The 334-nt window shown below is 42.2% G+C and overlaps 1 protein-coding gene across 1 annotated transcript in view; it reads left to right on the plus strand.

Moving 5' to 3' along the window:
* The window catches only part of LOC109479131, a 12,971-nt gene that overhangs the window by 3,488 nt on the left and 9,149 nt on the right, over positions 1-334 (plus strand). The window lies entirely within an intron of this gene.

Below are 334 nucleotides of genomic sequence, written 5' to 3' on the forward strand. Positions count from 1 at the left end.
TTTAATTGCATAATGCAAACTGTTGATTTTCAAAATAAAAAAACGCCCGTGCCCCGCATTCCAATGCTGGAGCAGAAATACCTACCAAAACACTTGAATACAGACATACTGTCAGTATGGAAATACTCTGTGCAGGTGTTAATCAAGTTAAATCCCAACAGCCAATCAGCAAGAAATGCTCTGTGCAGGTGGAAATCCTCTGTGCAGGTGTTGATCAAGTTAAATCCCAACAGCCAATCAGCAAGAAGAATAGAGGAAAGCTGCATGCCTATTGGTTGATGCCCTGCATTCCATTGTGATGACTCATGCCCAAAACGTGGTAAACAAGGCACAC

This window comes from Branchiostoma belcheri, unplaced genomic scaffold (assembly GCF_001625305.1).
Source record: "Branchiostoma belcheri isolate BF01 breed outbred unplaced genomic scaffold, Haploidv18h27 scaffold47, whole genome shotgun sequence".
NCBI lineage: Eukaryota > Metazoa > Chordata > Leptocardii > Amphioxiformes > Branchiostomatidae > Branchiostoma > Branchiostoma belcheri.